The 15,105-nt window shown below is 34.1% G+C and overlaps 1 protein-coding gene across 1 annotated transcript in view; it reads right to left on the reverse strand.

Moving 5' to 3' along the window:
• Positions 1–11,082, reverse strand: part of LOC126883800 (fibronectin-binding protein PlpA-like) — a 108,032-nt gene extending 96,950 nt beyond the window's left edge. The window contains exon 1 of the mRNA XM_050649470.1: positions 10,712–11,082. The gene's annotated coding sequence lies outside the window, so the exon portion shown is untranslated. The remainder of the gene's footprint in view (positions 1–10,711) is intronic.
• Between the last annotated feature and the right edge of the window lie 4,023 nt (positions 11,083–15,105).

A 15,105-nucleotide genomic window follows, 5' to 3' on the forward strand; every position in this document is an offset into this window, starting at 1 on the left:
GCTGCGACACTACGTCCGCAATGTACAGAAGGGGCAAAACGTCAGTACTTAAATTATTCGAAAAAAAAGATTTGACTGACTGCTGTTTTTACTGCAAGTTTTTACAGAACTTGATTCTACACCGCAAACAATAATTACGGAAGGAATTCGCTTTCTTCTTGCGGTTTATGGAGCTCCAAAAAAAATTATTTGTCTTGATAAATACCGATACTTAACTTTTGTAAAAAATACGCGAAACAAGAAATAAGTACAACTATCATGTCTTCCTCCAACATCAGCATCTGCTTTTCAACATTTGTATCGAGTATATTATCAAGTTTAAACATGGCTAGGCAATGAACTGAATCCAGAAGACTGGGGTTGGAAATTAATAGATAATACTCTGGAACCTATTAAAACCTTACTCCCACCTGCTCCAGAAAAACTCCTTAACACTATTTTTTTGCAATTGCAAAAAAGGTTGTAGTGCCAAATGTGGATGTAAAAAAGTCGGGTTGCTGTGTTCTCTAGTGTGTACCAACTGCCAAGGTCAGTCTTGCTCAAATGTCCAGTTTAGTACAACAGAGGAAGACTCCTGTGATTTTAATGAAGAGACCAATGACTCAGTCACATTTGAACAATTTTTGAACATTCAGCAAGAGGAAGAGGAAGAGGAAGAAGATGAAATCGAAGAAGACTTGACTGTTGAAGTAGACTTTCAAGAATATGAATCTGATTAAAATATCTAAAGAAATCAAAACAATAGTTAACCTAATAATCAATAGCAATATCAATAATCAATATCAATAATAAGGTAATATCTAGAATTTGACCGGTATTGTTTCCTTAAATTATCCTAAAATTGTCAAAACAGTTAGTGGAGTAGGCCTACAGGGGAAATCACGGTAAAAAAACGCGCCGAGTACACTACCTCACAGGTGGTGTGGAAACGTGCAAATCATGTATAATGTGACTCTTTGAATCGCGATATCTCAGGAATGGCAACTCTTAGGAAAAAAATAGTAAGAACTATTTTTGTAGAGAATTTTAAGATCTACAACTTTAGCTTCAGGTTTTTTTTATAAAACTTACCGTTTTCGAAAAAAATCCAAAAAATCTCAAATTTTGACCTTTGACCCCGAATAACTTTTGACGCACACATGGGATCGATGGGGACTTTTTAAACTTTATTTGTTATGGTATACCCTAGCTCTCCACCAAAATTTGGCTCTCCGGCAATTTTTGTTATTTGCCAAGCATTTTGATGTCTAAGTTGACCGTATTACTTCTGCAGTATGGAATAATTGTCCTGCATTTGATAGCTGAGTCCCTTCACAAATGTTTTTTAACCAAGAACCTTGTTTTCTTCCTACTCCTCTACGGCCCTCTATTTTGCCTTTAAGGATCAGTTGTAATATTTTATATCGACTTCCCCTCACTATATGTCCCAGAGAAGATCTTTTTCGATGTTTAACAGTCTTTAGCAGTTCTCTACCTTTGTTGACGCTCCTTAGTACTTCTTCATTAGTTTTTCTTGTTGTCCAGGGTATCTTAAGCATCCGTCTATGAATACACATTTCCAATGCTTTAATTCTGTATACGATCGATACTTTTAGCGTCCACACTTCTGCACCATACAAAAGTACGGAACAAACATGGCGCTTAAACATTATTTGTCTTAGTTCTAAACTGAGAATATTATTGCAAAGAAATGACTTCATTTTCATAAAAGTCATTATGTTTCAATTTATCTTTTCATTTATTTGAGTTTTATTAACATTTACTATGGGTATACCCCGTACTCATACCTAGTGCATTCTGTTCCTCCTACTTTCAAATATGTAGTTACAAAATTCTTTGTGTTGGCATTTCCGATTTCTATCATGTCAAGTTTCACTTTAAGGGTGAAAGGGTTTACATATCGAAAGACGGACATAACTCATCACAACACGATACCTGTATCATGCTAGACCAGAGGTTCCCAACCAGTGTGCCGCGCCACACTGGTGTGCCCTGCAGTCCCTGTAGGTGTGCCGTGAAATTTTACCGTCTTTTTTACTAGTATATTTACTTTTTTAATTCGCTGTGATAATAATCTTTACCGACTATTTTTCATCAATAATTCAATCTGGCGTAATTGAACAGTTTTTTTTTTTGTAAAGACCGCCCTGAAAATACAACAGGACTAGACATTTTTTAATTAGTGAACAGTAATTTTATCACTGTTGGTTTGTCTTGGCTGTCTTGTTTGAGTGTTTGCACAGACTGTTGCCCTACGATGGTAGGACAGTTAACAGGGTTTCTGGCTTTAGTCCAAAAGAAAAATCCAGATATTATTTTCACACACTGTTTTTTACACAGAGAAGCAAGCACATTTGCTACACTAGGTTCGCTTTCAAGATGCAGTAGAAATAAACAAACCGAGACACGTTAAATACTACTAGGAGCACTCCCGAATCATAATTTACAATGTACAAACTTTGGAAATCGTGATTTGGGATTTACAATGTATATACATTGTAAATTATGATTCGGTTGTGCTCCTAGTGGCATTAAACGTGTCTTGGTTTGTTTATTTCTACTGCATCTTGAAAGCGAACCTAGTGTAAGTCATTGATGCCTGAACTAAATGACGTTTTGCAAACTGTTGTGAAAATGGTGAACTCCATCAAAAGTAGGCATTTAAAAGTAAGATTATTATAACAGTTTGTGTTCTGCTATGGATTATGAGCATACGCAGCTATTGTTGTATACAGAAGTAAGATGGTTATCTCGCGGGCGTGTCCTTTAAAGATTCTATGAACTTAAAGAGGAGCTGTTAGTATTTTTATTTGTGAACTCTAGTAGTACTCTACTCTATTGATAAAATCAGTTCCTTCCAGCAAGAGCTTTTACTGTGGATAAAGAAAGTTGAAAATCCATCCTCTTGTGACATGCTTGCGTTAACAAACAATTGCAATGTAGAACCAAATTTGTCACACCATTTTTTGAAGTATTAGTAAGCTGAATGACAATATCAAAAAGTATTTTTCCTCCCTCGATACGTCATCAATGGACTAGATGTGAAATCCATACATCTAGTCGGCTTATGACACGGCCTTGTTCACCATTTATAGATATAAAAAACGACCGTGGACTTAAGTACAGTAAACTAGTTGAAGAAGCAGATGCTCAGTCAAAAGCTCGTTAAAATTGTGTTTAAAATTCTTAATATTCCTAATTAGTTTCCAAAATGAGCACAGATAGTGTTGCCCAAAATCGGTCTTGGTCTTGCAGTCTTGGTCTGGTTCTTGCGTTTTCGATAGACCAAGACCCTAATTTTAGCAAGACCAAGACCAAGACTTACCGTGCAAGACTTGAGCAAGAACAAGACTAAGCCTGCGAGACTCTGGCGTCTTGCAGTTAGAACTGTGGGTCGTTTTAGGGAGTATATAAGTTCGACTATATTCTTAGATACTCTTTAAGAAATAAAAAAAATTGTAACAAAAATTGTGAAAATTGGACTTATGCGCATTACGAACAATACCATAAACATACTGATGTGATCTTTATTATTGATATGAGATAATATTCTTATATGTTACTTAATTTAATCAATGTATTAATACTAATCTAATTAATTAACCAGATCACATATCAATATGTTTTCAATCTCAGGGCGAATTATAAATTAATTACTTACTTCCGTGGCTTCTAAATATTTCTTAATGGTTCCTAATCGGGATAGAAAAGAAAAGAGTAAAAAAATACACATATGGGTTACAATTATAATCAAAATATTTTTTATTTTATTTAAAAAGGCAATCAATGCTTAATATTTGCTATTTCTTATTATTCTTAAACATAACATTTACAAATGGGAATCTTATTTCCTTTTGGTTTTCAATTGAAAGTTTTTATTAACATTTAACTATTAGGAGTTATTAGGAACAACTCTATTTAAGTTTGATGAAGCTTTTCTGATATTATTGATTATGTTATTCAATTTTTTATGTGGAATTTAATACGAAAACCCATACATTCATGTCCAAACAAATGAGACTGACCTTTTCCTGGTGAACTGAAAATGTCCTCACACAAGACCCTTTCCTGCTATCCTTGGCTGCGATCAAACCTCGTCCTGGCTTCCAGTGATGTTCTCCTTTGAAAAACTAGCTCGAATAGCTCTCGTTCCTGCTTTTGTCGTGATGCTGTGTTCTACCTTTTTCGAAACTGCTATCAGCTACCGGGACACTCTGGGCTCAAGGAGGTTCTTTTACTCTCGACCTGGCCTACTTCTCGTTCCACGATAGATACTCCACACTCACGGAACTACACCGGCTTTCTCACTCCTCGAACACTACCGTCTACTACTCGACTTCACTTCTCGACAGCTCAAAACATTCCGATCTCTATTTGTCATTCATTCCCCTACTTTCTAAATATCCCTTCCAGATTCACAAATCAAACTTCCACCACCAACTCTCATTCGCAGTCTTCCTCAAAACCAATTTTTAATCTTTCTAAATATGCTTAATGGATTTCAAAGAAAATAGTTAATTCCCATTCTAAAATTACTTTCTACTATATACAAATTTTAATGACCTATTCTCTATTTCCACTTAGTCTTATTTAGCATCGGCTAATGATCGATCCTTCCGCGAACAACGATAATGACCTATTATCGATTTCACTTGAGTCTTATTTAATCACTTCTTAAAATTAAATATAACAATTTGTTGTATACAGGTTGTTCTAAATTTATATGCCCGTGGTTGAGAAAATTGAAAATATTTTATATTAAATTGAATTTTGTTTATAATTATTAAAATTTAATTTTCATATCAAATAGAAATATAACAAATCCCCGCCTTGTATTCGATAAAATTTATCTGCATTTTTAAATAAATTTTCTCGAGGCAAAACCAACTCCCTGTATATTTCCTTACTTTAATCTACGTCTTATATCCTAACTTACTATCTACTTCATGTAATTCTGTCTTTTATTCGTGATATTTGTATACATCGTGAATATTATAAATTCCTCGGATCTTTTCCGAGTTCCTGTGCCTCAACTCATAACTATTTATCCCATTTTCATTATTCACGATGTACGGGCCTTCGAAAACAGGCATCAACTTTGCGCAAATGCCCCCAGGAAGATTTGATACTCGTAATGCCCTCACGAGTACTTTTTCACCCTTTTGGAAAGTCACTGGTCTTCTTTTTCTATTTTGTTCCTGTCTTTGGATATATTTTTCGTTGCTTCGCCGTAATCTTCTCTGTACGGTTTCAATCACCTGTTGATATTCTTTTGGCTCTTGGTCTTCCCATGGCCTTATCGGCAATACACCCTTCATGATGTATTCTGGGGTCTCTTTTGTTACTGTGCTCGGAATTGTATTTAGATACCTTTCTATTTCCGCCATTTTCCTGTCCCAGTGGCGATGTTGACCATCTGTTGCAATGCGAAGAAATTTCGTCACTTCCTGTATGAATCGTTCCGAAGGATTACTCTGTGGATGCCTGATGCTGACAAAATTTGTCTCTATTCCTCGTTCTCGAAGTTGTCCCTTGAAACGATCATTTCGGAAATACGTTGCATTGTCCAGTAGGATCTTTTTTGGTGTTCCTACTATGGCTATAAAATTGTCGATTTTTCTTAATATTTCCTCCCCCTTTGTGGTGCGGCAACTATATAATTTTACGTATTTTGAAAACACATCCACCATTACCAGAATATGTTTGTTCCTTTTAGTGGTCATAATTAGATCGCTTAACATATCTATTGCTACAATGTCTAGTTTGTTTCGGGCTTCAATATTTTTGGCAACATTTTCGTTTTTGAAATTCCGACTCTTATATTTTTGACATACATCGCACTTCTGGGTAATTTCCTTTGCAATGCGGTAATCCTGTCGGCTGATGTAATTTTCCCTAAAAACGAGCCAAACTTTTCTGCTACCGATATGCCCATTGTCCTCATGTAATTTCTTTATTATCTTTTCGGCCAATGTCTGTGTCACTAAATATAGTTCCTTTCCGTCTATTCTCTTAAAATATATGTCATTTTCTACTTCCGCTCTTCTTTTCTCTCTTTCCTCTAGGTCTTCTTGGTTTGTCCTTATCTCATTTAACGAATATATCCCTTCTTCTTGTATTAATCTATTTAGTCCCACCTGTAGAGTAATTGTTTCCTTTTTTCCCGTGTCCTCATCCCGTGTTAGAGCGTCGGCTATTATGTTGTCTTTTCCTTTTATATATCGGAACTCAAAATCATACTCCTGTAATAATAGAATACCTCTATGTATTCTATTATTTACTAATCTATTCTTCATGGTATGTACTAAAGCTGCATGGTCTGTTTCGATTGTGAATTTTGCTCCCAATAAGTAAAACCTGAATTTGTTTACGCAATATAGTACACTGGCAAACTCCAATTCTGTAACACTATATTTTCTCTCATGTGTTTTAGTCACTCGCGATATAAAACATATCGGCACTTCTTGGTCGTTTTGTATTTGAGACAGAACTCCTGCAAATTTTTGTATGGACGCATCAGTTCGGAGTATAAAAGGTAAATTGTAAATGGGGTGGTATATTTTCGTTCCTTTTGCGAATTCTCGTTTTAATGTTTCGAAAGCTTCCTCCTGTTCTTCTTTCCAATTCCATTTTATTCCTTTTTTAAGCAACTTTATCAGAGGGATTTCCTTTTGGCTCAAATCGGGAATCAGTTTTTTAAAATAATTAATCGTGCCAAGAAAACCTCTCAATGTTTTCAAATTCGTTGGTTTTGGGTATTCATCTATGAGCTTGACTCTGTCTTCGGATAATCTTACTGTTTTGGTGTCCAATTGAAAACCCAAATAAATGACTTCTTTTTGAAAAAATTGACATTTTTCAATGTTTAATTTCAATCCCGCTGTGTCCAATTCTTCCAGAATTATTTCTATGTGTTTCAGATGACTCTGAGTATCTTGTGAAAAAATTAATAAATCATCGATATAATGAACTATGAAATCTTCGTGGCGATTCAAAATGGTATGTAGAGCTCGGACGAGTGCAGCACAAGCACTCTGCAATCCAAACGGCACTACCTTAAACCGGTAGACAATACCATCAATAGAAAAAGCGGTGTAGTTTCTACACTTTTCAGCTAACGGTATCAACCAAAAACTGTGTTTTAAGTCAATTTTCGAAAATATGTGTGACCCGGTGATTCTTCCAAAAATGGCCTCGATGTTTATAGGTGATTCATATTGTGATACAGTGTGCTGGTTGATATTCCTGGCATCTAAACATAATCTCAATTCTCCACTGCTTTTCTTTACTATCACAATCGGGTTAACATACGGTGAATCACATCTTTCGATGATTTGATCTTCCAACATTTTATTTATTTCTTCTTTCACCTCTTGTCGATACTTGTATGGAATCGGGTAAGTCTTTGATCGAAAATTTCCCAAGTTTTTGACCTCAAATGAATGTTCGTATTTTTTAGCCACTCTGTTTTCCTCATTGATCAAATTTTCGTAGTTTCTTAACATCAACCGCAATTCTTTTTCTTTCCCTTCTCCACATATCAATTTTCTGTCTTTTTTCTCAGATTCTTCACACATGTTTACCGTGCATTCTGCATCCTCGTTTGCATATACCTCCTCTTCAAATACCACTGTTTCAATCATATTCTTTTCACTTTCATTTTTTAGCTTTATTTCTTCTTCTCCTGAGCCCGTCTCTTCTTTTGAGGAATCCCAGGTTTCCTTTGTTTCTGATACTCTCAAATTTTCTTCTTCTGGGCTCAACTCTTCTTTTGAGGAGCCACAGGTTTCATTTTCTTTTATCTTTTTCTGACCTTTTCTCCTTTTTCTTCTTTGTCCTTGCTTCGCTGCCAAATTCATTTCCACTGTTTGTTCTTTACCTGATTCGTCCGTATTTTGTTTCTCATGTTCCTTGTCCTGTTCTTTTTCTTTTTCTTCTGTTAGTTTCATCGTATTATTTTTAAAATCTATCACTACATGTTTTTCTGCCAATTCGTCCACTCCTACTATCATGTCATGTGACATGTTTGGCATTATTACACATTGTAGTGCATACATATTCTTGCCCAGTCGTACCATTACTCGTATGCCTTCATTTATAGTTGCCAATGTCCGTTTGTTTGCGCCCACTAAATTTACCCTAGGTATTTTATAAATTAAATTTGTTAAGTTAACTTCTTCTATTAGTTTTCTGTTGACCAATGTTATTTCAGATCCAGTGTCTATCATAATTTCAATTGGTTTCTCGTTGTTAAATCCATCCACAAATTTTAAATTAACTCCATTTTTCTTTTCGTTGTTTCCTGCCAATTTAATAAACTCCTTGGGGTGACAAAAGATTCCTGTTTGATTTTTGGTTTTTAGTGAGCGCCGTCGTGAAAAGACGCCGGTTGCTCATCGTTGTTTATATTTTCGTCATAATGTCTCTCTCCGTCATATTCATCTGTCTGGGTATTATTTACTTCTCTTCTATTTTCTCTTGGTCTGTCGGATCTGTTTCGGTTTTCTCGATATCCCTGTTCATTTTGTCTACCATTATTTCTGTTTTCTTGATTTGAGCGTGTGGTGTGTCTATTCTGGTATTCTCGATTTCTGTCCTCATTCCATTGCCTATTTCTTTGTTCATAATTTCCTCTTCCGTTGTCTCTATTTTCGTTTTCCCTTCTGGGATTAAAATCTCGTCTTGTATAGTCCCTCCTATTTTGATTTCTATCTCTGTAATCTTGTGTTTCTCGGGGCCTGTAATCTTCTCGCGACCTTCTTGATTTTCTTTCTCTTAGACGTGATTCTCTTATTTGTAGGAATTGGCATAAACTATCTATGTCTTTGTAATTTTGCAATGTGATATGGTCTTCCAGCGTTTCCTCGAAATGTCTTGCAATCAGTTCGACTAATTGTTCCGATGAGTAATTATATTGTAAATGTTTTGCATTATTGTAAATTTGCAAAGCATATGTCCTTTCTGATACACCCATCCTATCATTGTATTTCCCATTTTGCAATTCCTTGTTAATTTCCAATTGTTGGACCTTTCCCCAGAAATAATTCAAAAATTTTTGTTCAAATTGTTGCCAATTGCCGAATTCTTCTTCTTTACTATCGAACCATAGGCTTGCTTCATATTTGAGATGGTTTCTGATAGTTTCTTTTGCTGTATCGAAATTTCCGATGTGTTGTATTTTCTTTTTCAGACTATTAATGAACGGCACTGGGTGTAATCTTCTTACATCCCCGCCAAACCTTATCTTCACGTCATCTGTGCTATGTATAACCATTTCTCTTCTTTCTCCGACATTTTGTTGCGTATTGATTTCCGCAATCTTTCTTTCCACTTCTTCTATGTCTGCTTGAATAGCGTTTTGCAACTTGTTTTCCAAACTTTCCATTTCTTTTTTCTGGCAGTTCGTTAATTCCTTCATTTTATTTTGAATTTTCATTTCTTGTTCTTTCATGTGGTCCTTCATTCTCATTTCTTGTTTTTGCATGTGATCTTTAATTTTCATTTCATACTTTTCTATGCGTTCCTCTATTTTCTTATTGTTCTCTTCTATCGCTTGTTTTGTTTCCTGTTGATTGTCATCCATTTTTTTCTCCACTTTATCCATTTTCTGATCCAATTTTTGTTGTGTTTCATCCATTTTTCGATCCACTTTTCGTTGATTGTCATCCAGTTTTTGTGACTGGAGTTGCATCAGTTGTAATAGTTTATCTATTCCTGATAATTCTTGCTGTTCTGATGCCATGATTGTCGTGTCTAAAATATCTTCTTGGTCTGAATGTTCTTTTTGTTTTTTGTTGTCCTTGCTTTGGCTTCTTGTCACAGACATTTGTTTTCAAGAAGTATTATCCCCGCCAAATATGAAATTTTACTAGTATGTTACCAAGACGACTTTTTTTTTACCCAAATATTATAAATTGTCAATAAATATATCAAATGTAAATATCGTAAAAATAAAATATTAAATCAGTTACGTAAAATTTGTACCTACAGAGATCTAAAATTTTATGTTATCAAATGTAAGTATCTCACTTTTTACCACAGGCATATAAATTTTCAAATACCGGCTTTACTCTTTCTATCCTTCAAATTTGCCACTAGAAATACTTTACAATGCTTTCCACGTTGGACGACAGTTGATGTGATCTTTATTATTGATATGAGATAATATTCTTATATGTTACTTAATTTAATCAATGTATTAATACTAATCTAATTAATTAACCAGATCACATATCAATATGTTTTCAATCTCAGGGCGAATTATAAATTAATTACTTACTTCCGTGGCTTCTAAATATTTCTTAATGGTTCCTAATCGGGATAGAAAAGAAAAGAGTAAAAAAATACACATATGGGTTACAATTATAATCAAAATATTTTTTATTTTATTTAAAAAGGCAATCAATGCTTAATATTTGCTATTTCTTATTATTCTTAAACATAACATTTACAAATGGGAATCTTATTTCCTTTTGGTTTTCAATTGAAAGTTTTTATTAACATTTAACTATTAGGAGTTATTAGGAACAACTCTATTTAAGTTTGATGAAGCTTTTCTGATATTATTGATTATGTTATTCAATTTTTTATGTGGAATTTAATACGAAAACCCATACATTCATGTCCAAACAAATGAGACTGACCTTTTCCTGGTGAACTGAAAATGTCCTCACACAAGACCCTTTCCTGCTATCCTTGGCTGCGATCAAACCTCGTCCTGGCTTCCAGTGATGTTCTCCTTTGAAAAACTAGCTCGAATAGCTCTCGTTCCTGCTTTTGTCGTGATGCTGTGTTCTACCTTTTTCGAAACTGCTATCAGCTACCGGGACACTCTGGGCTCAAGGAGGTTCTTTTACTCTCGACCTGGCCTACTTCTCGTTCCACGATAGATACTCCACACTCACGGAACTACACCGGCTTTCTCACTCCTCGAACACTACCGTCTACTACTCGACTTCACTTCTCGACAGCTCAAAACATTCCGATCTCTATTTGTCATTCATTCCCCTACTTTCTAAATATCCCTTCCAGATTCACAAATCAAACTTCCACCACCAACTCTCATTCGCAGTCTTCCTCAAAACCAATTTTTAATCTTTCTAAATATGCTTAATGGATTTCAAAGAAAATAGTTAATTCCCATTCTAAAATTACTTTCTACTATATACAAATTTTAATGACCTATTCTCTATTTCCACTTAGTCTTATTTAGCATCGGCTAATGATCGATCCTTCCGCGAACAACGATAATGACCTATTATCGATTTCACTTGAGTCTTATTTAATCACTTCTTAAAATTAAATATAACAATTTGTTGTATACAGGTTGTTCTAAATTTATATGCCCGTGGTTGAGAAAATTGAAAATATTTTATATTAAATTGAATTTTGTTTATAATTATTAAAATTTAATTTTCATATCAAATAGAAATATAACAATACATAGCGAATCAAAATGTCTATTAAAAGAACACTCGACACATTTGACATGTACTCAGAGGTCATTATTATAATGTAAAAATAAAATTCTTTAGTAGGTGCATTCTTTCTCAGCAGCCGACTTCTTTGCTCTAAAATTAAATGTCCTGGTTTTGAGAATAGTCGTCTTCTAATCATATTCATATAACACAACATTCCTGCGTTACGACGTCTACAGTAATATCTAATATCGTATCCAAACTTTTTAAAAATGTCACCTTAGCACTTACATAAATTTACATAAATAATGTTTTTCATTATTAGTTTTGTAGGAATCTAAACATCAGAAATCTTATCAGTATACTTTATCATAGTAAGACTATTATGTATTGTTTCTGCTAACTGTGTCCTGTGTTATGAGGTCACTCAGCTAAAAAAATTTGCCGAATCAGCGCGGCTATTATTTATAAGTACCATAACCAGACAAAAGTGTAGAGAGAATGCGGAATATCATGTAAACATAATACCGAAATATTGTTTTAACGATATACACTTCTCCAAGAAATTAACGCACCACCTTAAAAACGGGTCATTTTTAATATCTCAAATTTCCTAAACCTGTTGTCCAATTTAAGTGATTTTTTTAAATATTTTGTCTCATTATTTATAAATATCGCAGTGATAATAGATATTGTGGCTAGACAGGTCAATCATTGTCAGTGTATACCGGGTGTACCAATCAAACTGTTTTTTCTCACTCTGTGGAATATTCTAGCAATATGCTAACTTATTATTCTAGAATACAATATCACACTGAAATTAAAGCCCAACTATAGCCTAATATTTTCTTAATATTGTGTTTTTTTATTCATTGACTTATATTGGATAATAAAAAAGTTAGTTACTTTTTTAACTAGCCATGTTTTTCATCAATACAGAATGTTTTTAAATAAGTATGGCAAACTTTAATGGGTAATTCTGCACGAAAAAGTAATGACAGTTTGCTTCATAAATGTTTACTTTATAAATGCTTTGTTTACCAAATAGGGGGGTTGAAGCTTTTCTTACAAACTGACGATTTATTTATTGCTCTAAAACCGGTTGAGATATGCAACTCAAATTGTGTGGGTTTTAAGAGGTAGTTTTAACTTTAGTTAGTTCGACCATAGGCAGGGATCGCTCAGATCGTGGGTTCAAACCCCACCCGGTGTCAGTTGTTTAGATATTTATTAATTTGGCTAGTCTTTACTATGGCTATGATATTCAAGCTTAAAATGTACCCCTCTGTTACGTTGTTTTAAGATATGCAATAGGCTAATGGGCAACTGCTAGACTTGCAAGACTCTTACTGCAAGACCAAGACCAAGACCGGGAGCGCAATACCAAGACCAAGACCAAGACCAAGACCAGGTGTACTGGCGCAAGACCAAGACCAAGACTGTCTAAGTCTCGTCTTGGTCTTGCAATTGTGCAACAGTAAGCACAGCATTAACTCAATGAATTGAGAATAATGTTTTAAATTACATTTTTAAAGAATGTAACAGTAAAAAAATAACATAACAATACATTATGATTATACTCATTATAGAGATTATTTACCCAAGTGTGCCGTGGCTGAGCGGGTTTTTAAGTTAGTGTGCCTCAAGCTAAAAAAGGTTGAGAACCGCTGTGCTAGACTAAGAAGATATCGTTCTCCGCTTTTTAATAAAAAAATAAAAAATATAGAGATACAAACAAACAACTTTTGCTGACCAGTTTAGAAAAACTGAACTAAGACACCATGATGTAGCGCTTAAGAAACCTATAAATTTCGTAACTGAATATTCGAACTTTTAATACAATTTTGATAATAAATATGTTTTAAACTAAATCTGAATTACCCTTTTTATATTTATAACATCAAGCATAGCACCCTATACATCTTATAAACATTATAAAATTCAGGGTTTGCTATTGTTGTCCATAACATATAAAATTGCATTATTTTTTTGTTTCGTTTACATTCTTTGCCTACTTATACAATTTTAACTATATTTTTTTATTTTTCAGGTGAGTAACTAAGATTTTCAACCAATAAATCTGTTAATCGATTGGTAAGTTATTCATTTTAGCGAGTTATATTTAGTGATATTTACTAATATTTTTGTTGTGATTTTAAATTTTATTCACTGCTGCTCCAAATACTAATATTGTTGTAGGTAGGTACTTCATACTCTATTCTGTTGAAGTAAGTACTTTATCAACGGTGTTTTTTAGTCCTGTCACTATATTAACATGCAATCTTGACTCTTGACTCTCTGAAAATTATTGTCTTTAAACTTGAGTAAAAATAATGTATACGTCATATTTAGCCACAGTTTGGTTGTAATGAATTGTAATTACATTATTACCTAAAAAATATTGACCTTTCTATTTCTACTACGGAAACCGTCCTCAAAGAAAAAAATACACAAGACGAGTCAAATAACTGCATCTACAAAATACCCTGTAAATGCAATATTTTCTACATGGGAAAAACTGCACGACAACTAAGCGGCAGGATAAACTAGCACGGATCATACATCAAAACCAGATATTTCGACAGATCACAGATAATATGCAAACATGTCTGGGACAATAAACGCATACCACAGTGGAAAGATGCATCAATAATCATGAACGAAACAGACATAAAAAAGAGAAAACCCAAAGAAGCAGCCCTAGCAAATCCATCAGCATCATGCCGCAGACTTTGGTTGCCAATACTTAAAGAAGATGTGAATAAAACCCTCGAATTTGTTTTGCGCCGTGTTGCGACATAACCTCAATAATAAAGGAATGAACAGATTGCTGCGATTAATCGTTGCGTCGACGATAACAGCGTAATGCAAAATTTTCGCGAGACGAACGGCCACGGCGATTAACGAGAACCAACACATCGGTGCGACAATAGAGAGATTTTGCACCTCTTAAAATAACCGCTGATTTTGGCTCCGCTATGGTTAACTGTATTAAGCATAACGATTACGGCAACGTTAAAAAGCAGAGTTTTTGCAGCCTGTCAAGTAGGTTTTTCGTGTTATCGTTATGGTTATTTAAACATAACCTCACTTCACAACGTTATTGTAATTTTAAGCATATACTTGAACAGTTTTTGATATTTTAATTTATATGTCATCAAAATTAGAATCTATGTAAATGTAATTTTACTGATTTTTTTACATTTTGGCAACAAAGCAATTTAACCATTACTATAACGATAACGATAAGCACTACTTTAAACGTCCGTAAATTACGGAATCCCTTATGTTTAATAACGATAACGGATCATATATTCGCTACTGCGCAGATGTAGTATAACGATAACCATAACGGAATTGCAAAATAAGAGGTGCAAAATCTCTTATCTCGCAGCGATAACGTTAGTACTGCGTTATATTTCGTTAACGCAGCCGGCTGCGATTTCTGTCGTTGTGGTTGCGAATTTACAATGGTTCCAACAGAGAAATTAATGGAATTGGTTAAAAATTATCCAGTTCTTTATGATTTGACACATCAGGATTAGAAAAACATCAGAAATTAGGATAAATTATGGGATGAAATAGGCGAAGAAATAAAATAATCTCGTATTTTATCAAATATTTTAATTTAGAGTTTTTATTTACTTGAATTGTTTTATTATTATTTATTATGTTAAAGCAATTAGCA

The sequence above is a fragment of the Diabrotica virgifera genome, chromosome 4, assembly GCF_917563875.1.
Source record: "Diabrotica virgifera virgifera chromosome 4, PGI_DIABVI_V3a".
Lineage (NCBI taxonomy): Eukaryota > Metazoa > Arthropoda > Insecta > Coleoptera > Chrysomelidae > Diabrotica > Diabrotica virgifera.